The sequence below is a fragment of the Bubalus bubalis genome, chromosome 16 (assembly GCF_019923935.1).
Source record: "Bubalus bubalis isolate 160015118507 breed Murrah chromosome 16, NDDB_SH_1, whole genome shotgun sequence".
Lineage (NCBI taxonomy): Eukaryota > Metazoa > Chordata > Mammalia > Artiodactyla > Bovidae > Bubalus > Bubalus bubalis.
Genome location: NC_059172.1, coordinates 69,112,480 through 69,135,084, shown reverse-complemented (window position 1 = coordinate 69,135,084; position 22,605 = coordinate 69,112,480). Strand labels below are relative to the sequence as shown.

General features: G+C 37.4%; 1 protein-coding gene across 1 annotated transcript in view; it reads left to right on the top strand.

Moving 5' to 3' along the window:
* Positions 1-22,605, top strand: part of GUCY1A2 (guanylate cyclase 1 soluble subunit alpha 2) — a 516,653-nt gene that overhangs the window by 53,038 nt on the left and 441,010 nt on the right. The window lies entirely within an intron of this gene.

Genomic DNA, 22,605 nt, shown 5'->3' with positions numbered 1-22,605 from the left:
TGTTGAATCCTTTTTAATAAAATCCCTTTTGCTATTTTTTCCTTTTTTTCCTTCTTGTGCTCTTGCTTCTCATTCTCATTCATTGAATTTCATATTTTGCCTTTGTAATATGGTAAGGCTTTAAAGGAAATTTTAGGATCCTTCAGTCAAGTTTAATCAAAATCACTATAAGCTTAATATAGTTGAGCGATAAGTATTTGTTTTGTTTAGTTAGAGACCTGTGCTACAGAGTTTCCTTTATTTGTTCCCCTCTTTTTGAAGTGGTGTGGTCTGATGTAAAGTAAGAAGATTTAAGGTTATGAGGCAGGAATTCAAGGCCTCACTAGGACATAGAACTTAAAAGTAACTTTACTGTTTCAAAGGGTGATGATGATGATGATAACTAAATCAAGGATTATTTGTCATTATTAAATGAGGTAATTTTAATGAAAGTATTTTGTAAGCAGAAACCTCCAAATAAGTGTAAAGGTGTGTCTTTGATTGGCTATGGCAGAAAGCAGTTGGCAAATCCAAAAACCTAAATTCACTTTCTGATGTAGTCTAGCTATTTAAATTAAATGTACAATGTACGTTTATCTTTGTAGGGGTTTAAGAACTTCTGAGGAGTCAAGATTCAAATCCTGGTATCTCTTTAAAGGCTATAACACTATGGGTCATAGCCATTACCATAGGGATCAAGAACATATTTTTGGCTATTAGGATGTACTGTATTTTTTATTTTTCCTACAAAACAGAAGGGAAGAAAGCATAGTGAAAAAATAATCTCAGTATCTAGTAAAATGCCATACACTTTAAGTGCTTGATTAGTATATTAAGTATCGTTTCAAAGGAAATTGCCCTGAAACTTTGTCATATCAATCCTCAAGAGTGCAGTACTAGGGAAAACATTACTTAAACTCATGAATGGCTTTTAATTTGAGGCTAATGTCTAAATGCTTTATTTTAATGGAGATAAATAATGTAAATTAATCTCTTCCCATGTACTCTAAAATAAAGCAATCATTCTCCTTTTATTTGCTGCTTTCAAAGTGTGGTGTTTGGATTAAATTAGTTAATGTATTTAGAATAGTTCCTGGTACATGGTGAGCACTACATGCTTGTTTACTCTTATATTTATTATAATTATGTTTTTTAATATTTTAATGACAGTATCAGTAATGCGACTTGACATTTGGGATCTTAGTTTCCTGAACAGGGATTGAACTCATACCCCCTGCAGCAGAAGTGCAGAGTCCTAACCACTGGAACACCAGGGAATTCCCCATATTTATTGTCATTAAATTTTTTAATATTGTAATGACCATACACCAAACTGAATAACACCAAAAAAATGATGTCCTTTTCATCATAGGGGACTAGAATGCAAAAGTAGGAAGTCAAGAGATACCTAAATAACTGGCAAGTTTGGCCTTGGAGTACAAAATGAAGCAGGGCAACAGCTAGCAGAGTTTTGCCAAGAGAATGTGCTGGTCATAGCAAACACCCTCTTCCAACAACACAAGAGATGACTCTGCACATGGACTTGGATGGTCAATTCCAAAATCAGATGGATTATATTCTCTGCAGCTGAAGGTGGAGAACATTTATGCAGTAAGCAAAAAAAAAAAAAAAAAGAAAAAAAAAAAAAGACCAGGAACTGACTGTGGCTCAGACCATGAACTCATTTCAAAATTCAGACTTAAATTGAAGAAAGTAGGAAAAACCACTAGGCCATTCAGGTATGACCTAAATCAAATTCCTTAGGATTATGCAGTGGAAGTGACAAATAGATTTAAGGGATTAGATCTGATAGAGTGCCCAAAAAACTGTGGACAGAGGTTTGTAACATTGTACAGAAGGTGGTGATCAAAACCATTCCCAAGAAAAACAAATGCTGCAAGGCAAAATGGTTGTCTGAGGAGACCTTACAAATTACTGAGAAAAGAAGAGAAGTGAGAGGCAAAGGAGAAAAGGAAAGCTATACCCATATGAATGCAGAGTTCCAAAGAATAGCAAGGAGAGATAAGAAAGTCTTCCTAAGTGAACAATGCAAAGAAATAGAGGAAAACAATAGAATGGGAAAGACTAGATATCGCTTCAAGAAAATTAGAGATACCAAGGGAACATTTCATGTAAAGATGGGCACAGTAAAGGACAGAAATGGTATGGACCTAATAGAAGAAGAAGATATTAAGAAATGGCAAAATACACAGAAGAAATATACAAAAAGATCTTAATGACCCAGATAACCATGATGGTGTGGTAACATACCTAGAGCCAGGAATCTTGGAGTGCAAAGTGAACAGGGCCTTAGGAAGCATCACTATGAACAAAGCAAGTAGAGGTGATGGAATTCCAGCTAAGCTATTTCAAATCCTAAAGGATGATGCTGTTAAAGTCCTGCACTCGATGCCAGCAAATTTGGAAAACTCAGTACTTGTCAGGGACTGGAAAAGGTCAGTTTTCATTCCATCCCACAGAATGGCACTGTCAAAGAATGTTCAAACTGCTGCACAATTGCACTCATTTTACATGCTAGCAAAGTAATGCTCAAAATTTTTCAAGGCAGGCTTCAACAGTATGTGAACTGACTTCAACAGTACATGAACCAAGAACTCCCAGATGTTCAAGCTGGATTTAGAAAAGGCAGAGGAACCAGCGATCAAATTGCCAACATGCCAATGGTCATAGAATAAGCAAGAGAATTTTGGAAAAACATCTACTTCTGCTTTATTGACTATGAAAAAACTTTTGACTGTGGATCACAACAAACTGTAGAAAATTCTTCAAGTGATGGGAATACTAGACCTTACCTGCCTCCTGTGAAACCTGTATGCAGGTCAAGAAGCAGCAGTTAGAACTGGACATAGAAGAACAAACTGGTTCCAAACTGGTTCTAAATTGGAAACTGGTTCCAATTTTGTTCAAATGTAAAATGCCAGGCTGGATGAAGCAGAAGGTGGAATCAAGACTGCTAGGAGAAATATCAATAACTCAGATATGCAGATGATATCACCCTTGTGGCAGATACAGAAGAGCCTCTTGATGAAGATGAAAGAGGAATGGCTGGCTTAAAACTCAACATTCAAAACCTGAATATTATGGCACCTAGTCCCATCTTTTGTTGGCAAATAGACAGGAAAACCAGAGAAGGCAATGGTACCCCACTCCAGTACTCTTGCCTGGAAAATCCCATGGACGGAGGAGCCTGGTAGGCTGCAGTCCATGGGGTCGTGAAGAGTCAGACACGACTGAGCGACTTCCCTTTCACTTTTCACTTTCATGCACTGGAGAAGGAAATGGCAACCCACTCCAGTGTTCTTGCCTGGAGAATCCCAGGGACGGCGGAGCCTGGTGGGCTGCCATCTATGGGGTCGCACAGAGTCGGACACTACTGAAGTGACTTAGCAGCAGCAGCAGACAGGAAAACAATGGAAATAGTGACAGACTTTGTTTTCTTGGGCTCCAAAGTCACTGCAGATGGTGACTGTAGCCATGAAACTAAAAGATGCTTGCTCCTTGGAAGAAAAGCTATGACAAACCTAGACAGTATATTAAAAAGCAGACGTTACTTTTCCGACAAAGGTCCGTCTAGTCAAAGCTATGATTTTTCCAGTAGTCATGTATGGATGTGAGAGTTGGACCACAAAGAAGGTTGAGTGAGAAAGAATTGATGCTTTTGAACTGTGGTGTTGGAGAAGACTCGTGAGAGTCCCTTGGACAGCAAAGAGATCAAACCAGTCAATCCTAAAGGAAATCAGTCCTGAATATTCATTGGAAGGACTGATGCTGAAGTTGAAGCTCCAATACTTTGGCCACCTGATGGTAAGAGCTGACTCATTGGAAAAGACCATGATGCTAGATGACTGCAGGAGAAGGAGATGACAGTACAAGATGGTTGGATGGATCACTGATCCAATGGGCATGAGTCTGAGCAAACTCTGGGAGGTGGTGAAGGACAGGGAAGACTGGCGTGCTGCAGTGCATGGCGTTCAAAGAGTCGGACATGACTGAGCAACTGAACAACAACTACCAGTAATGAAATGCAAGTTATGTTCTAAAATTATGAATGCCCTCTCCATTTTGAAATCAAATAATAACTGATGAAGTAGTCTTATTTGTGAACTAAACTATGTCTTTGTGGCAAGTTGGAGTGGGAATCTTAAAAATATGATAAAAAGAACTAAACTGTATTTCTATAATCAGCAGAAAATTATTCTTTCTATTAGTAGGATGGAGTTCTCTTTTATCTAAATAACTCCCTCAACTATCCCTTCAATCTGTGTATTGCCTAAATGGTCTTTCCCTAGTTCTGCTTAGTGCAGCCACAGTATTTAAAAAACAGACAGGGTATAGGACTTCCATATAAAGAGATATATTAATGTCCTACTGGTTCTAAGATCTAGTAGCATATTTTTGCTTAAGTGTTGGCTACCCTCTGAGAATTTGAAGTGCCTTTACTCACTATCTTTTTTTGTGCTCATGCTGCTGAAGACAAAAGGGTCATGATTTCCTTGTCTAGTACCCTCTTTGCCTTTTATTTAATTTTTTTCTTTTATATTGGGGTATAGCTGAATAACAATATTGTGATAGTTTCAGGTGGATAGCAAAGGGACTCAGCCATAGATATACATGTAGCCATTTTCACCCAACTATCCCTCCTCCCATCCTACCCCTGCTGGGACCCATACATTTGTTCTCAAAGTCTGTTTTGTAAATGAGTTCATTTGTATTGTTTCTTCTGAGGTTCCACATACAAGAGATGTCATAGATATATTTCTCCTTCTCTATCTGACTTACTTCACTCAGTATGATAATCAAGGTACACCCATGTTGCATTATTTCATTCTTTTCAATGGCTGAGTAATATTCCATTGTATACATGTGCTACATCTTTATCCATTCCTCTCCCAGTGGATTTCTAGGTTTCTTCCATGTAATCATTTGTCACCATTTGCTGATACCCTATTGTAAACAGTGCTGCAGTGAACATTGGGGTGCTTGTATCCTTTCGGACTATGTTTATCCCAGGAGTGGGATTACAAGGTCATATGGTAGCTGTATTTTCAGTTTCTAAAGGAACCTCCATACTGTTCTCCATAGTGGCTGTACCAGTTTACAATCAGTGTGTAAGGGAGAGTTCCTTTCTTTCTGTACCCTCTCTGGCAATTACTGTTTGTACATTTTTTTGATGACAGCCATTTTGACTGTGGAAAGGTGATATCCCATTGTAGTTTTGATTTGTATTTCTCTAATAATTAGTGATGTTGAGCATCTTTTCATGGGCCTCTTTGCCATCTGTATGTCTTCTTTGAGTTATGTCTCTTTAGGTCTTCCACCCATGTTTGATTGGATATTTTTTTGATATTGAGCTCCATAAGCTGTTTGTATATTTTGGAGATTAATCCTTTGACTGTTGTTTCATTTGCAAATATTTTCTCCCATTCTAAGTGTTGTCTTTTTGTCTTGTTCATGATTTTCTTTGCTGTGCAAAAGGTTTTAAGTTTAATTAGTTCCCAATTGTCTATTTTTGTTTTTATTTTCATTATTTCAGGAAGTGGGTCAAAAAAAGATCTTGCTCTGGTTTATGTCAAAGAGTGTTTTCTCTATGTTTACCTCTAAGAGTTTTATACTGTCCAGTCTTAATTTATGTCTTTAATCCAATTTGAGCTTATTTTTTGTGCATGGTGTTAGGTAGTATTCTAATTTCATCATTTTACATGTTGCTGTCCAGATTTCCCAGTACCACTTACTCCAGAGGCTGTCTTTTCTCCATTGTATATTCTTGTCACCTTTGTCATAGATTAGCTGACCATAGGTGTATGGGTTTATCTTTGGGCTTTCTATCCTGTACCTTTGGTTTATATTTCTGTTTTTGTGCCAGTATCATACAGCTTTGATTACTGTAGCTTTTCAGCATAGTTTGAAGATGGGGAAGCTGATTCATTCAGCTCCATTTTTCTTTTTCAAGATTACTTTGACTATTCTGGGTCTTTTGTGTTTCCATATAAATTGTTAATTTTTTTGTTCTAATTCTGTGAAGAATGCCATTGGTAGTTTGATAGGAATTGCATTGATTCTGTAGATTGCTTTGGGTATTATTCTTCCAATTCAATAACACTGTATTTTTTCCATCTGTATGTGTTCTCTTTGGTTTCTTTCATCTGTGTTTTATAGTTTTCTGAGTACAGGTCTTTTGCTTCCTTAGCTAGATTTATCCATGAAAGTTAAAAGTGAAATGTTAGTCCCTCAGTCATGTCCAATTCTTTGAAACCCCATGGACTGTAGTCTGCCAGGCTCCTCTCTCCATGAAATTCTGCAGGCAAGAATACTGGAGTGTATAGCCATTCCTTACTCCAGGGGGTCTTCCTAACCCAGAGATAGAATCTGGGTTTCCTGCACTGCCGGCAGATTCTTTATCATCTGAACCACCACGTAAGCCCCAGCTTCATCCCATTGCAACAACAACAAAAAATAAGATTTATTCCTAGGTATTTTTTGTTGTTGCAATGCAAAATAGATTCTCTTTTGTTGTTAGTGTATTGGAATGCAAGAGATTTCTGTGGACTAATTCTTTATAGTGTAACTTTGTCAAATTCACCGGTTAGGGCCAGTAGATTTTTGGTAGAATCTTTGGGATTTTCTATGTATACTAACGTCATCTGCAAACATGATGGTTATACTTCTTCCTTTCCAATTTGTATTCCTTTCATTTATTTTACTACGCTGATTGCTGTGGTGAGGACTTCCAAAACTATATTGAATAAGAGTAATAAGAGTGGTCATCCTTGTTTTGTTCCTAATCTTAGGGGAAATGCTTTCTGTTTTTCACAGTTGAGTATGGTATTTACTGTCAGTTTGTTGTATATGGCCTTTATTATGTTAATGGATGTTCCCTCTATGCCCATTTTCTGGAGAGTTTTTATTATAAATTGGTGTTGAATTTTTTAAAAGCTTTTTCTGCATCTATTATGATTATCATGATTTTTTAAAATATAAATTTATTTATTTTAATTGGAGGTTAATTACTTCACAATATTGTATTGGTTTTGCTATACATCAACATGAATCCACCACAGGTATACATGTGTTCCCCATCCTGAATCCCCCTCCCTCCTCCCTCCCCATACCATATGTTGCATCACATTGATTGATTTGTGTATATTGAAGAATTCTTGCATTTCTGGGACAAATCCAACTTGATTATAGTGTGTAAGCCTTTTAATGTGTTGTTGGATTCTGTTTACTAGTATTTTGTTGAGGATTTTTGGCTCCATGTTCAGCACTGATATTGGTCTATAATTTTCTTTTTTTCTAATATCCTCATCTGATTTTGGTAAAAGGGTGATGATGGCCTTGTAGAATAAATTTGGGAGTGTTCCTCCCTCTGAATTTTTCTGGAAAAGTTTTAGAAGGATCAGTGTTAACTTTTCTCTAAATGTTTGATAGAATTCACCTTTGAAGCCATCTGGTCCTGCACTTTTGTTTGTTGGAAGATTTTTTATTTACAGTTTCAATTTCATTACATGTAATTAGTCTGTTTACATTTTCTGATTCTTTCTGAGTCAGTCTTGGAAGGTTGTACTTTATGAAGAATTTTTCCATTTCTTTCAGGTTATCAATTTTGTTGGTATATCATGGCTTATAGTAATCTCTTATGATCCTTTGTATTTCTACAGTGTCAGTTGTAGTTTCTCCCTATTCATTTCTAATTTTATTAGTTTGTGTCCTCTCCCTTTTTTTTTTGTTTGAGAATTTGGGCTAAAGTTCTATCATTTATCTTCTCAAAGACCCTACTTTTGCCTTTATTGGTCTTTGCTATTGTTTTCTTCTTTTTTATTTCATTTATTTATGCTCTAATATTTATGCTTTAATTCTGCTGACTTTGGGTTTTCTGTGTTCTTTTTTCTCTAGTTTATAATTTAGGTGTAATGTTAGGTTGTTTATTTGAGATTTTTTTGTTTCTTGAGGTGACAGTGAATGGCTATAAACTTTACTCTTAGAACTGCTTCTGAGGCATCCAGTAGGTTTTGATTCATTGTGTTTTCTTTACCATTTGTTTCTATATATTTACCATTTCTTTAATTTTTGCAGTGATCACTTGGTTATTTAGCAGCACACTTTTAGTCTCCATGTGTGTGTGTCTGTGTGTTTTTTACAACTTTTTTTCCTATGTTCGATTTCTAGTCTTATAGCATTATGGTTTGGAGAAGGCAATGGCACCCCACTCCAGTACTCTTGCCTGGAAAATCCCATGGATGGAGGAGCCTGGTGGACTGCCATCCATGGGGTCACTAAGAGTTGGACACGACTGAGCGACTTCCCTTTCACTTTTCACTTTCATGCATTGGAGAAGGAAATGGCAACCCACTCCAGTGTTCTTGCCTGGAGAATCCCAGGGATGGGGGAGCCTGGTGGGTTGCCATCTATGGGGTCACACAGAGTCAGACACAACTGAAGCGACTTAGCAGCAGTGGCAGCATTATGGTTGGAAAATATGCTTGATAAATTTCAATTTCCTTAATTTTTCCTAGGCTTGATATGTGACCAAAGATTTGTTCTATCCTGGAGCATGTTCCATGTGTACTTGAGAAGAAAGTGTACTTTGCCACTTTCGGGTGGAATATCTTATAAACATCAATTGAATCTATCTGGTATATTGTGTCATTTGATGCTTGTGTTTCCTTATTTATTTTCTGTCTGGATAACTGTTGATTGGTGTAAGTGGGGTATTAAAGCCCTCCACTATTCTTATGTTAAAGTTCATTTTTCCTTTGATGATTGTTACCATTTGCTTAAGTATTGAGGTGCTTTTATGTTAATTACATAAATATTAAACAGTTGTTACATATTCTTAAATTTATCCCTAGATTGTTGTGTAGTACCATTTAGTATCCATTGAAACAGTTTTTATTTTGAAGTATATTTTGGCTGATATGAGCATTGCTAATCCAATTTTCTTTTGATTTCCATTTGCATGGAATATCTTTTTCCATTACCTCACTTTCAGTCTGAATGTGTCCCTAGATCTTAAGTAGATCTGGTAGGCAGCATATCTGCTTTATGAATCTCAGCTTTGTTGCTATGAAGGGGCTTTGTAGGTCAGTCAAATGAATCAAGGTAAATAGATGTGGTCAAGCAGGAGACGGTAAGATTGAACATAGACATGTTAGGAATCAGTGAACTAAAATGGATGGGAATGGGAGAATTTAAATCAGATGACCATTGTATCTACTACTGCAGGCAAGAATCCCTTAGAAGAAATGGAGTAGCATTCATAGACAACAAAAGAGTCTGACATAAACAACAAGAGAGCTTGTTTGTAATCTCAAAAATGAGAGTAATCTTGGTTCAATTCCAAGGCAAGTCATTTGACATCACAATAATCCAAGTCTGTGCCCTAACCACTGATATCAAAGAAGCTGAAGTTGACCAGATCTTTGAAGACCTACAACACCTTCTAGAACTAATATCAAGAAACGATGTCCTTTTCATCATAGGGGACTGGAATGCTAAAGTAGGGAGTCAAGAGATACTTGAAGTAACAGGCAAGTTTGGCCTTGGAGTACAAAATTAAGCAGGACAAAGACTAATGGAGTTTGGTCAAGAGAATATGCTGGTCATAGCAAATACCCTTTTCCAACAACCTAAGAGGTGACTCTATACATGGACTTCACCAGATGGTCAACACCCAAATCAGACTGATTATGTTCTTTGCAGACAAAGATGAAGAAGCTTTATACAATCTGTAAAAACAAGGTCCTGAGATGACTATGGCTTAGATCACGAGCTCCCTATTTCAAAATCCAGACTTAAATTGAAGAATGTAGGAAAACCCACTAGGCCATTCAGGTATGATCTAAATCAAACCCCTTATGATTATACAGTGAAAGTGACAAATAGATTCGAGAGATTAGATCAGGTAGACAGAGTGCCTAAAGCACTGTGGGCAGAAGTTTATAACATTGTATAGGAAGCAGTGGCCAAAACCATCTGAAAGAAAAAAAATACAAGAAAGCAAAGCTGTTGTCTGAGGAGGTTTACAAATAGCTGAAAAAATAAAAGAGAAAGGCAAGGGAGAAAGGGAAAGATATATCCATCTGAGTACAGAGTTCCAGAGAATAGCAAGGGGAGATAAAAACACTTTCTTAAATGAACAGTGCAAAGAAATAGACGGAAACAATAGAATGGAAAATACTAGAAATGTTTTCAAGAAAATTGGAGATACCAAGGGAATATTTCTTGCAAGGATGGGCATGATAAAAGACAGAAATGGTAAGGACCTAACAGAAGCAAAAGAGATTAAGAAGAGGTGACAAGAATACATAGTAAGACTATACAAGGAAAGTCTTAATGTCCTGGATAACCAGAATGATGTGGTCACTCACCTAGAGCCAGCCATGCTAGAGTGTGAAGTCAAGTGGGCCTTAGGAAGCATTACTGTGAATGAAGCTAGTGGAGGTGGTGGAATTCCAGCTAAGCTATTTAAAGTCCTAAAATATGATGTTGTTAAAGTGCTGCTCTCAATATGTCAGCAAGTTTGGAAAACTCAGCAGTGGCCACAGCTGGAGATGGTTAGTTTTCATTCCAGGTCCAAAGAAGGGCAATGCCAAAGAATGTTCAAACTGCTATAGAATTGCACCTGTTACACATACTAGAAGGTTATGCTCAAAATCCTTCAAGTTAGGCTTCAGCAGCACATGAACTGAGAACTTCTGGATGTATTAGCTGGATTTAGGAAAGGCAAAGGAACCAGAGATCAGATTGCCAACATTCGTTAGATCATGGGGAAAGCAAAGGAGTTCCAGAAAAACATCTACTGCTGTTTCATTGACTGTATACAAGTCTTTGTGTGGATCACAACAGACTGTGGGAAATTCTTAAAAGTGATAGAAATACCTGACCACCTTACCTGTCTCCCGAGAAACCTGTATGCAGTCAAGAAGCAACAGTTAAAAATGAACATAGAACAATTGACTGGTTCAAAATTGGGAGAGGACTATGACAAGGCCATGTATTGTCACCCTGCTTATTTAACTTATATGCAGAGACCATCATGCAAAACTCTGTGCTGAATGAATCACAAGCTGGAATCAAGGTTGCCTGGAGAACAACCTCAGATATGTGGATGATATCACTCTATTGGCAGAAAATGAAGAGGAACGGAAGAGTCTCTTGATGAGTGTGAAAGAGGAGAATGAAAAAGCTGACTTGAAATTCAACATTAAAAATACTAAGATCATGGCATCTGGTCCCATCACTTTATGGCAAATAGAAGGGGAAAAAGTGGAAGCAGTGAGAGATTTTGGAGAAGGCAATGGCACCCCACTCCAGTACTCTTGCCTAGAAAATCCATGGGCAGCGGAGCCTGGTAGGCTGCAGTCCAAGGGGTCACTAAGAGTTGGACATGACTGAGTGACTTCACTTTCACTTTTCACTTTCATGCACTGGAGAAGGAAATGGCAACCACTCCAGTGTTCTTGCCTGGAGAATCCCAGGGACGGGGGAGCCTGGTGGGCTGCCATCTATGGGGTTGCACAGAGTTGGACACGACTGAAGTGACTTAGCAGCAGCAGCAGCAGTGAGAGATTTTATTTTGTTGGGCTCCAAAATCAGTTTATGGTGACTGCAGCCATGAAATTAAAATTCCATGCTTGTTCCTTTGAAGGAAAGCTCTGACAAACCTAGACAGCATATTAAAAAGCAGAGACATCACTTTGCCATCAAAGGTCTGTCTAGTCAAAGCTATGGTTTTTCCAGTAGTCATGTATGGATGTGAGAATTGAACCTTAAAAAAGGTTGTATGCTGAAGGATTAATATGTTCAAATTGTGGTGCTGGAGAAGACTCTTGAGAATACCTTGGACTACAAGGAGATCAAACCAGTAAAATCTAAATTAAATCAACCCTGAATATTCTTTGGAAGGGCTAATCCTGAAGCTGAAGGTCCCAAACTTTTGCCACCTGATGCAAAGATCCAGCTAATTGGAAAATACTGTGATGCTGGGAAAGATTAAAGGCAAAAGGAGAATGGGATGGCAGAGGATGAGAAGGTTAGTAAGCATCACTGACTCAATGCACATGGATTTGCCCAAGTTCCGGGAGATATTGGAAGACAGGAAAGTCTGGTGTGCTGCTTTCCATGTAGTCACAAAGAGCTGGACATGACTTAATGACTGAACAACAACATTTTGCTGACAAATGTTCATATAGTCAAAGCTATGGTTTTTCTGATAGTCATGTACAGTTGTGAGAACTGGTCCTTAAAGAAGGTTGAATGCCAAAGAATTGACGCTTTCAAATTGTGGTGCTGGAAAAGACTCTTGAGAGTCACTTAGGGATACTGGCATGCTATAATCCATGGAATGGCAAAGAGTTGGACATGACTTAATGATTGACCACCACCACCAAGAAGGCAGCATATACATGGGTCTTGCTTTTCTATCTGTTCAGCCAGTCTGTGTCTGTTGGTTGGGGCTTTTAATTCATTTACAGTTAAGGTAATTATGATGTGTATGTTCCTATTGCCATTTTCTTGATTGTTTTGGGTTTGTTTTTGTGGGTCATTTGCTTCTGTTGTTTCCTTCCTAGAGAAGTTTCTGTAGCATTTGTTGTAAAGCTGATTTGCTGATGCTGAATTCTCTTAACTTTTGCTTGTCTGTAAAGTTTTTGATTTCTCCATCAAATCTGAGTGAGATCATTGCTGGGTAGAGCAATCTTGACTGTAGATTTTTCCCTTTCCTCACTTTAAATTTATTCTGCCACTCCCTTCTGGCCTGCAGGGTTTTTTTTCTGAAAAGTCAGCTGATAGCCTTATGGGGATTCCCTTGTATTTGTTTTTTGCTTTTCCCTTGCTGCTTTTAATATTTTTCCTTTGCATTTGGTTTTTGTTAGTTTGATTAATATGTGTGTTGTTATGTTTCTCCTGTTTGGGACTCAGTGTACTTCCTGTTCTTTGGTGGTATTTCCTTTCCCATATTAGTGAACTTTTTTACTATAATCTCTTCAAATATTATCTCCAACCCCTTTCCTTCTTCTTCTGTACCTCTATAATTTAAATGTTGCCATGTTTAGTATCGTTGCAGAATTCTCTGAGATTGTTCTCAATTCTTTACATTCTTTTTTCTTTTTCTTGCTCCTCGGCCATTATTTACATCATTCTATCTTCCAGCTCAGTTATTGTCTTCTGCCTCAGTTATTCTGTCCTTGATTCCTTCTAGAGTGTTTTTAATTTCAGTTATTGTGTTGTTTATCACTGTTTGTTTTTTCTTTAGTTCTTCTAGATTCTTGTTAAATGCTTCTTGCATTTTATCCATTTTATTTTGAAGGTTTTTACTTGAACTTTACTTTATTTTGAACTTGTTTGCTGTCATTACTCTAAATACTTTTTGAGATAGGTTACCTATTTCCTATTCATTTATTTGGTATTGTAGGCGTTTACCTTGCTTTCCCATCGTAACAGATTTTTTTGTTGCCTTTGTTTTTTGATGGGCGGGACTGTGTCCCCCAAGTATTTGACTTCAGGTTTCCAGCAATGGGATGTGCAAGCTGTTGCGTAGAGCTGGGTCTTGGTGTTGAGATATGGGCCTCTGGGATACTTCACTTTGATTCATATTTCCTGGGGCTTGACTTTATCTGTTACTCCAGTACTTTGGACTAATGTCTCCTGTAATAGGAGCTCAAGCCTGATCTCTGGCCTGTGAGCTGGGATCCTGCTAGGTGCAGAGTGCAGCAGCAACAACAACAACAACAAAAGAAACAGAACAATAATAAAAAAGAAAAAAAGAAAATACATTTATAAAACTAACAAATGTATTAGAAAAAAATCAAGAAACTATATGAAACAAACAGTGGAGGATAAAACTGAACTCCAATAGCAAAGACGAAAGAGCATAATAGTATTTAAAAAATAAAAGGGAGCAGAACAATAACAAAGAATAAAAAATAAAATGTATTCAGAAAACTAGAAGATAAATTAGAAAAAACAAGACTACTTATGAAACAACTACTGAAGGGTGAAAGTAAACTCCACTAGCAAAAAACAAAACCCTGGATCTCATTTTGATATTTGGCAAATCTAATACAGTTATGTAAAGTTTAAAAATAAAATAAAATTAAAAAAAAAAAAAAAGAAAAAAAAAACAAAAAAAAAAACAAAACCCTCCCACCAAAAGAAAAGAAGGAAGAAAAAACCTTGTCTTTTGAGGGCTGGGGTTTAGGTGAGGAAGGGTTTAGGTGATGACTGGATTTCGGTGATGTCAGAGTCCAGCATTCCATGCCCCAGAAAAAGCCCTGGGTAAGATGGGGGTAAGATGGGGGTGGACTCGGGCTCAGCCTAGTCAGTGGGGCCTTCAGAATGCCTCTGGCTTCAGGGCATGGAGGGCCAGGCCTGGGGCCTCAGGAGGCTCCTCAGGGCCAAGGGGTGGGGAAATACCTGGCAGTTTCCCTGCTCCTTGAACCCAGAGGGGCCATCCTCCAGCTGACTTGGCTCCTTTACACCCTGACACCACCTAAACCTGGCCAGTTCCTCCACTCATGCACACAGGAGCTACATGGGTGGAGGGAGCCCTGAAGGATGGAGGGGGGCCCAGGTGATTGAGAGGAACCTGAGTGGCAGAGGGGGCCCCAGAGTGTGGAGGTGGCCCTCAAGTGTGGAGGGGCCCTGGAAGGCTGAGGGGCCCTGCAAGGCAGGATCCCAGCCTGGAGCCTTAGGAGGCTCCTTGGGAGTGAGTGGTCACACAGAGGTACCAAGGAGCCTCCCAAGGGTGTCCCGGGGGACCCTCCCCCAACTGGTTTGGCTCTTTTCCCTTCCCTGCTCACTCTCATGCCCAAAAGACTTACTAGGGCAAAGAGTGCCCCAGAGGTTGGAGGACCAGGCTTGGGGCCTTAAAAGACTTCCCAGGGATAAGTCAGTGGGGAAACATCAAGAGTATTCTCCCTAATTCACATACTCTGAGTGTCTTTCCTCCTCCCCACTGATCTGGAAGCAAGCATGCCTCTTCTGATGCTTGAACCACTGCTCTTCACTCCTTCAGCCACCTCTCACCTATGCCAGGCCTGTTGAGCCTCCACTTCTCTTCTTGCCCCTTGTTCCCCACTACATCCTACCTGGTTGCTCAGGGGTTCCTCCCATCTGCCTGGTTGTTTGAAGTCCCCCACCAGAGTTTGGTGAGTGTCCTAGATGTGAGGAGACAGGAACTCCCTGTCTTCTCTTTCTGCCATCTTGGTTTTACCTCCAGGAGCTTTTAAATCTCAGTTTCAATTACAGTTTTTGTGATTAGTCTGTTTATAGTTTCTATTTCTTCCTAATTCAGTCTTGGAAGACTACCTTTCTAAGAATTTGTCAATTTCTTCCAGGTTGTCCATTTTATTAGCATACAGTTGCTTGTAGTAGTCTCTTATGATCCTTTGTATTTCTATGGTGTTGGTTGTAACTTTTTTTTTTTCATTTTTCATTTTAGTGATTTGAATTCCTTTCCCTTTTTTTTTTTTTTTTCTGATAAGTCAGGCTAAAGGTTTATCACTTTTGTTTATGTTTTCAAAGAACCAGCTTTTAGTTTCATTGATCTTTGCTATTGTTTCCTTTGTCTCTGTTTCATTTGTTTCTGTTCTGATCCTTATGTTTTCTTTCCTTCTACTAATTTTAGATTTTATTTGTTCTTTCTCTAGTTGTTTTTGGGGGTAAGGTTAGAGTGTTTATTTGAGATTTTCCTTGTTTCTTGAGGTGAGGTTTTATTGCTGTAAACTTCCCTCTTAAAAGTGATTTTGCTGCATCCCATAGGTTTTGGATTATTCTACTTTAATTTTTATTTGCCTGTAGTAATTTTTTGATCTCCTGTTTGATTTCTTCAGTGATATATTGGTTATTTAGTAGCATATTTTAGCCTCCATTCATCTGTGTTTTTTCTCATAGTTTATTTCTAATCTCATAGTATTGTGATCAGAAAACATGCTTGATATGATCCCAATTTTCTTAAATTTACATAGGCTGGCCTTGTGGTCGATCTTGGAGAATATTCTATGTGCACTTGAGAATAATGTGCACTGTGCTGCTTTTGGATGAATGCTCTATAAATCTGATCTAATGTGTTATTTAAGGCTATGTTTCCTTATTAATTTTCTGTCTGGGAGATCTATTGACAAAGATGGGGGTGTTAAAGTTCCCCACTGTTATTAGGTTACTATTGATTTCTCCCTTTGTGGTTATTAGTATTTGTTTTACATATTGAGACTGAGGTGCTACTCTGATGGGTGCATAAGTGTTTACAATTGTTATGTCTTCTTCCTGGATTAATCTTTTGATCATCGTATAGTGTCCTTCCTTGCCTCTTGTTATATTCTTATTTTAAACTCTATTTTGTCTAATATGAGAACTGCTACTCTAGTTTTATTTTGATTTCCAGGTGCATGGAATATCCTTTTCCATCCATCCACTTTCAGTCTATATGTGTCCCTAAGTCTGAGGTGGGTCTCCTGACTAGAGGAGTTCCTTTAACATTTGTTGTAAAGCTGATTTGGTGATGCTGAATTCTCTTAACTTTTGCTTGTCTTTAAAGTTTTTGCTTTCTCCTCAAATCTGAGTGACAGCCTCACTGGGTAGATTATTTTTGGGTCTATGTTCTTTCCTTTCATCACTTTAAATATATTGTGCCATTACTTTCTGCCTTGCTAAGTTTCTGCTGAGAAATCAGCTGATAACTTTATGGGAATTTCCTTATATTATATTCTATTGTTTTTCTTAATATTTTATCTATTTTTACTCTTAATATTTTATTGTTAATTTTTGTCAATTTGATTACTAGGTTTCTTGGCCTGTTCATGCTTGTTTTTATTCTGCCTAGGACTCAGTGAGCTTCCTGGACTTTGTTGACTGTTTTTTCCCTGTGTTATGGACATTTTTGCTATATTTCTTGAAATATTGTCTCAGGTCTTTTCTCTTTCTCTTCTCCTTCTTGGACCCTTAAAATGTGAAATTTGGTGTGTTTAATGTTGTCTCAAAGATCTCTAGGTTCTCTCCATTCTTTTTTTCTTTATTCTTTATTGTGGCAGAGATTTACACCATTCTGTCTTCCAGGTCACTTATCCATTCTTCTGCATCATTAATTCTCCTGTTGATTCCTTCTAGTTTATTTTTTTTTCAGTTTGTATATTATCCATCCCTGTTTATTTATAATTCTTCTAAATGCTTATTAAGCATTTCTTGTGTTTTCTCAATCTTTCCCTCCATTCTTTTTCAGAGATGCTGGATCATCTTTACTGTCATTATTCTGAATTCTTTTTCTGGAAGGTTGCCTATCTCCTCTTCATTTAGTTGTTTTTCTGGTGTTTTACCTTATTCCTTCATCTGGGACATAATCTTTTGCCTTTTGATTTTGTTTAACTTTCTTTTATTGTGGTTTTTGTTCTGGAATCTGCAGGATTGTAGTTCTTGGTTCTTCTGTCTTACCTTTAGCGGATGAAATTATCTCAGAGGCTTGTGCAAGCTTCTTGATGAGAGGAACTGTCTCTTTGCCTTTTAGAGTCCATCTTTCTGCTTTCAAGTTCCTTTAGCCATATGAAAATGGAGAGCATCTGTGATCACTAACACTTAAATTTAACATGTATTTACTCATATGTGTTGTTCCTCTTTATGAAACACAGTTGTAACTCCATGAAAAGGAGTGTGTTTCTTCCAGTTTAAGGGATATCAGGCAATTGAGGGCAAATGCTGGCAAGTATATCTTACATGTTTCTGGGGGAGGTGAAGGTGCTTTTCCTAATCTTTTCCTCCAAAATTTTAAACTTTTAATTTTGTACTGGGGTATAGCTGATTAACAATGTTATGGTACTTTCAAGTGAACAGTGAAGGGACTCAGTCATACACACACATCCATTCTCCACCAAATGCCACTCTCATCCTGGCTGGCATATAACATTGAACAGAGTTCCATGTGCTATACATTAGGTCTTTGTTGGTTATCCATTTCAAATATAGCAGTGTGTACTTGACCTTCCCAAAGTCCCTAACTGTCCCTTCCCTCTGGCAACTATAAATGTGTTTTCTAAGTCTATGAGTCTCTTTCTGTTTTGTAAGTAAGTTCATTTTGTATCATTTCTTTTTAGATTCCACATATAACGGATGTCATGTGATATTTTTCCTCTGTCTGACATACTTCACTCAGTATGGCACTGTAGGTCCATCCATGTTGCTGCAGATGGAATTATTTCATTCTTTTTAATGACTGAGTAATATTCCATTAAATGTATATACCACTTTTTCTTTATCCATTACTCTCTTAGTGGACATTTAGGTTTCTTCCATGTCTTGGATATTGTTAACAGTGGTGTAATGAACATTGGGGTGTATATATTCTTTTGGATCATGTATTTCTCCAGATATATGCCCAGGAGTGGGATTGCAGGGTCATATGTTAGCGCTTTTAGTTTTTTAAGGAATCTCTTTGCTGTCCTCCATAGAGACTGTATCAATTTACTTTCCCATCAACAGTGTAGGAGGGTTTCCTTCTCTGCACACCCTATCCAGCATTTGTTGTTTGTGAGTTTTTTTGATGATAGCCATTCTAACCGGTGTGAGGTAATATTTCATTGTAGTTTTAATTTGCATTTCTCTAATAACTAGTGTGAAAGCCACTCAGTCGTGTCTCACTCTTTGTGAACCTGTGGACTATAGTCTGCCAGGGTCCCCGTCCATGGAATTCTCCAGGCAAGTATACTGGAGTGGGTGGCCATTCAGTTCTATTGGTTGGGGATCTTTCCAACCCAGGAATTGAACCCAGGTCTCCCATATCGCAGGCAGATTCTTTACCATCTGAGTCAACAGGGAAGCCCTAATAACAAATGATGTTGAACATCTTTTCATGTGCCTATTGGTCATGTGTATGTCCTCTGGAGAAATGTCTATTCTGGTCTTCTGCCCATTTTTTGAATGGGTTGTTTGCTCTGATGCTATAAAGCATCATAAGCTGTTTGTAAATTTTGGAGACCCATCCCTTACTGGTCAAATCATTTACAAAATTTTCTCCCAATCTGTGGGTTGTCTTTTTGCTTTGTTTATTGTTTCTTTTGCTGTGCAAAAGCTTTTGAGTTTAAGTAGGTCCCCTTTGTTTATTTTTGCTTTTATTTCCATTATTCTGGGAGGTGGATCGAAAAAAATATAGTTGTGAGTTTTGTTAGAGAGTGTTCTACCTATGTTTTCCTCTAGAAGTTTAATAGTGTCTGGTCTCAAATTTAGGTCTTTAATACATTTTGAGCTTATTATTGTGTATGGGGTTAAGGAATGATCTAATTTCATTTTTTTACATGTGCTTGTCCAATTTTCCCAGCACCATTTGTTGAAGAGACTGTCTTTCCAACATTGTGTAGTCTTGCCTCCTTTGTCATAGTATAATTGACCATAGGTGCATGGGCTTATTTCTGGGCTTTCTATCCTGTCCCATTGATTTGTATATCTATTTTTGTGCTAGGGCCATACTGCTTTGATAATTGTAGTATAGTCTGAAGTCGGGGAACCTGATTCCTCCAGCTCTGTTTTTCTTTTTCAGGATTGCTTTGAGTATCCTAGGTCTTTTGTGTCCCCATACAAATTTTGAGATTTTTTTGTTCTGAAAGTGAAAGTGTTAGTTGCTAAGTTGTGTCCGACTCTTTGTGATCCCATGGACTGTAGCCCACCAGACTCCTCTGTCCATGAAATTCTCCAAGCAAGAGTACTGGATGCTATTGGTAATTTGATTGGGATTGCACTGAATCTGTAGATTGCCATGGGTAGTATAGGCATTTTGACAATATTGATTATTACAATCCAAAAACATGGTATATCTTTCCATCTGTTTATATTCCTAGATATTTTATTCTTTTTGATGTAGTGGTAAATTGAATTGCTTCTTGAATGCCTCTTTCTGATCTTTTGTTGTTAGTCTATAGAAATGCAACTGATTTCTGTGTGTTAATTTTGTAACCTACAGCTTTACCAAATTCATTGATGAGTTCTAGTAGTTTTCTGGTAGCATCTTCAGAATCTTCTATGTATACTAAAATGTCATCCGTAAACAGTGACAGTTCAACTTCTTCTTTTCCAATTTGTATTCCCCTTACTTCTTTTTCTTCTCTTATTGCTATAGCTAAGACTTCCAAAACTATGTTGAATAAAAGGGGTGAGATTGGACATCCTTAACTTGTTCCTGATATTAGAGGGATTGCTTTCAGCTTTTCACCATCGAGTATGTAGGTGTAGGCTAGCTGTAGGTTTGTCATATATAGCCTTTATTATGTTGAGGTTTATGCCCTCAACCCAGTTTCTGGAGAGTTATCATAAATGGGTGCTGAATTTTGTCAAAAGCTTTTTATGCATCACTGAGATGATCATATGGTTTTTATTCTTCAGTTTTTTAGTGGGTGTATTACATGGGTTAGCTTGTGGATGTTGAAATATTCTTGCATCCCTGTGTTGAATCCCACTTGATCATGGTATATGGTCTTTTAAATGTACTGTTGAGTATGAATTGCTAGTATTTTGTTGAGAATTTTTGCATCTATGTTCATCAGTTTTATTGGCCTGTAAATTTTGTTGTGTGGTATCTTTGCTTGGTTTTGGCATCAGGATGATGGTGGCTTCATAAGATAAGTTGGCAAGCTTTCCTTCCACTGCAGGTTTTTTGGAACGATTTCAGAAGGGTCAGTGTTCCCTCTTATCTAAATATTTGATAAAATTTGCCTGTGAAGCCATCAGGTCCTGGAATTTTGTTTTGGGGGAGGTTTTTAATCACAGTTTCAATTTCAGTGCTTGTGATTGGTCTGTTCATATTTTCTGTTTCTTCCTGGTTCAGTCTAGGGAGACAATACATTTCTAAGAATTGTCTATTTCTTCCAGGTTGTCCATTTTATTGGCATACAGTTGTTCATAGTAGTCTCTTGTAATCTTTTGTATTGCTATGGAGTCAATTGTAACCTCTCTGTTTTTATTTCTAATTTTACTGATTTGTGTCCTCTCCCTTTTTTTATTGATGAGTCTAACTAAAGGTTTATCAATTTTGTTTATTTTTTCAAAGAACCAGCTTTTAGTTTCATTGATTTTGTGATTGTTTTCTTTGTCTCTATTTCATTTATTTTCTCTGATCTTTATGATTTCCTTCCTTCTGCTGATTTTAAATTTTATTTTTGTTCTTCTTTCTCTAATTGTTTCAGATTTAAGGTTAGGTTGTTTATTTGAGATTTTTCTTGTTTCTTGCCATAAGATTGTATTCCTATAAACTTCCCTCTTAGTACTACTTTTTCTGCATCCTGTAAGTTTTGGATGTTGTGCTTTCATGTTCTTTTTTCTCTAGGGATTTTTAAATTCTTATTTGATTTCTTCAGTGATCTGATGGTTGTTTAGTAGTGTATCATTTAGCCAGCATGTGTTTGTGTTTAATCTTAGAGATTTTTTTCTTTTAGTTTACTTCTAATCTTATAGTATTGTGATCAGAAAAAATTCTTGATATGATTTCAGCTTTCTTAAAATTGCATAGGCTAGCCTTATGGCCCAGCACGTGGTCAGTCCTGGAGAATGTTCCACGTGCACTTGAGAGGAATGTGTAGTCTGCTGCTTTTGGATTGAATGTTCTATACGTATCAACTAAGTCCAACTTGTCTAAAGTATCACTTAAGGCCTGTATTTCATTATTGATTTTCTGCCTGGATGATCTGTCCATTCAGGAATGTGGGGTATTAAAGTCTTTCACTTGTACTGTGTTACTGTTGATTTCTACCTTTATGTTTGTTTGTATTTCCTTACATATTGAGGGGCTCCTATGTTGGGTGCATGTATATTTATAATTGTTATATCTTCTTCTTGAATTGAACCTTTGATCATTATATAGTGTCCTTCTTTGTCTCTTATAACAGTTTTTGTTTTAAAGTCTATTTTGTCTGGTGTGAGTATTGCTACTTTAGCCTTCTTATGATTTCCATTTACATGAAATACCTTCTCCCATCCTGTTATTTTTAGTCTATAAGTGTCCATAGGTCTGAGGTGGGTCTCTTGTAGACAACATACATATGGGTCTTGTTTTTATATCCATCCAGCCAACCTATGTCTTTTGGTTGGTGCATTTAATTCATTTATTTTTAAGGAAATTATTGATATGTATGATACTATTACAATTTTGTCAATTTTTGGGGGTTTATTTTTTGTAGAACTTTTTCTTCTTTTGTGTTTACTGCCTAGAGAAGTTCCTTTAGCATTTATTGTAAAACTGTTTTAGTGGTGCTGAATTATCTTTAACTTTTGTGTGTCTGCAAAGCTTTTATTTCTCCATCAAATCTTATTGAGAGTCTTGCTTGGTAGAGTAGTCTTGGTTGTAGTTTCTTCCCTTTCATCACTTGGAGTATATCATGCCATTCTCTTCTGGCTTGTAGACTTTCCATTGAGAAATCAGCTTGAGATAACCACCTGGGATTTCTATTGGGTGTTATTTGTCTTTTTCTGTTGTTGCTTTTAATATTCTATCTTTGTCTTTATTTAATTTTTGCCACTTTGATTACTATGTGTTTTGCTGTGTTCTTCAGGTTTATCCTGCCTGGAACCCTCTGCCCTTCCTTGAATTGGTTAACTATTTCTTTTCTCATGTTGGGGAAGTTTTCAACTATTATC